This window comes from Ascaphus truei, unplaced genomic scaffold (assembly GCF_040206685.1).
Source record: "Ascaphus truei isolate aAscTru1 unplaced genomic scaffold, aAscTru1.hap1 HAP1_SCAFFOLD_414, whole genome shotgun sequence".
Classification (NCBI taxonomy): domain Eukaryota; kingdom Metazoa; phylum Chordata; class Amphibia; order Anura; family Ascaphidae; genus Ascaphus; species Ascaphus truei.
Window position 1 is genome coordinate 45001 of NW_027456745.1, and position 2571 is coordinate 47571.

Consider the following 2571-nt stretch of genomic DNA (forward strand, 5'->3'; position numbering starts at 1 on the left):
AGAGATCTCCATATATAAGGAAAGAACATCACGTGAGGGCAGTGAGAGATCCCCATATATAAGGAAATAACATCATGTGAGGGATCCCCATATATAAGGAAATAACATCATGTGAGGGATCCCCATATATAAGGAAATAACATCATGTGAGAGATCTCCATATATAAGGAAAGAACATCACGTGAGGGCAGTGAGAGATCCCCATATATAAGGAAATAACATCACGTGAGAGATCTCCATATATAAGGAAAGAACATCACGTGAGGGCAGTGAGAGATCCCCATATATAAGGAAATAACATCATGTGAGGGATCCCCATATATAAGGAAATAACATCATGTGAGGGCAGTGAGGGATCCCCATATATAAGGAAATAACATCACGTGAGGGATCCCCATATATAAGGAAATAACATCATGTGAGGGATCCCCATATATAAGGAAATAACATCATGTGAGAGATCCCCATATATAAGGAAATAACATCACGTGAGAGATCCCCGATATATAAGGAAATAACATCACGTGAGGGCAGTGAGGGATCCCCATATATAAGGAAATAACATCATGTGAGGGATCCCCATATATAAGGAAATAACGTCACGTGAGGGATCCCCATATATAAGGAAATAACATCACGTGAGAGATCTCCATATATAAGGAAATAACATCACGTGAGGGCAGTGAGAGATCCCCATATATAAGGAAATAACATCACGTGAGGGCAGTGAAAGATCCCCATATATAAGGAAATAACATCATGTGAGAGATCCCCATATATAAGGAAATAACATCATGTGAGGGATCCCCATATATAAGGAAATAACATCATGTGAGAGATCCCCATATATAAGGAAATAACATCACGTGAGAGATCCCCGATATATAAGGAAATAACATCACGTGAGGGCAGTGAGGGATCCCCATATATAAGGATATAACATCATGTGAGGGATCCCCATATATAAGGAAATAACATCACGTGAGGGATCCCCATATATAAGGAAATAACATCACGTGAGGGATCCCCATATATAAGGAAATAACATCACGTGAGGGATCCCCATATATAAGGAAATAACATCACGTGAGGGATCCCCATATATAAGGAAATAACATCATGTGAGAGATCCCCATATATAAGGAAATAACATCACGTGAGGGCAGTGAGAGATCCCCATATATAAGGAAATAACATCATGTGAGGGATCCCCATATATAAGGAAATAACATCATGTGAGGGATCCCCATATATAAGGAAATAACATCATGTGAGAGATCCCCATATATAAGGAAATAACATCACGTGAGGGATCCCCATATATAAGGAAATAACATCACGTGAGGGCAGTGAGAGATCCCCATATATAAGGAAATAACATCATGTGAGAGATCCCCATATATAAGGAAATAACATCATGTGAGGGATCCCCATATATAAGGAAATAACATCACGTGAGGGCAGTGAGGGATCCCCATATATAAGGAAATAACATCATGTGAGGGATCCCCATATATAAGGAAATAACATCATGTGAGAGATCCCCATATATAAGGAAATAACATCATGTGAGAGATCCCCATATATAAGGAAATAACATCACGTGAGGGATCCCCATATATAAGGAAATAACATCACGTGAGGGCAGTGAGGGATCCCCATATATAAGGAAATAACATCACGTGAGAGATCCCCATATATAAGGAAATAACATCATGTGAGGGATCCCCATATATAAGGAAATAACATCATGTGAGGGATCCCCATATATAAGGAAATAACATCACGTGAGGGATCCCCATATATAAGGAAATAACATCATGTGAGGGCAGTGAGGGATCCCCATATATAAGGAAATAACATCACGTGAGAGATCCCCATATATAAGGAAATAACATCATGTGAGGGATCCCCATATATAAGGAAATAACATCACGTGAGGGATCCCCATATATAAGGAAATAACATCACGTGAGGGATCCCCGATATATAAGGAAATAACATCACGTGAGGGATCCCCATATATAAGGAAATAACATCACGTGAGGGATCCCCATATATAAGGAAATAACATCACGTGAGGGATCCCCATATATAAGGAAATAACATCACGTGAGGGCAGTGAGGGATCCCCATATATAAGGAAATAACATCACGTGAGGGCAGTGAGGGATCCCCATATATAAGGAAATAACATCACGTGAGGGATCCCCATATATAAGGAAATAACATCATGTGAGGGATCCCCATATATAAGGAAATAACATCACGTGAGGGATCCCCATATATAAGGAAATAACATCACTTGAGGGCAGTGAGAGATCCCCATATATAAGGAAATAACATCACGTGAGGGCAGTGAGGGATCCCCATATATAAGGAAATAACATCATGTGAGGGATCCCCATATATAAGGAAATAACATCATGTGAGGGATCCCCATATATAAGGAAATAACATCACGTGAGAGATCCCCATATATAAGGAAATAACATCACGTGAGAGATCCCCGATATATAAGGAAATAACATCACGTGAGGGATCCCCATATATAAGGAAATAACATCACGT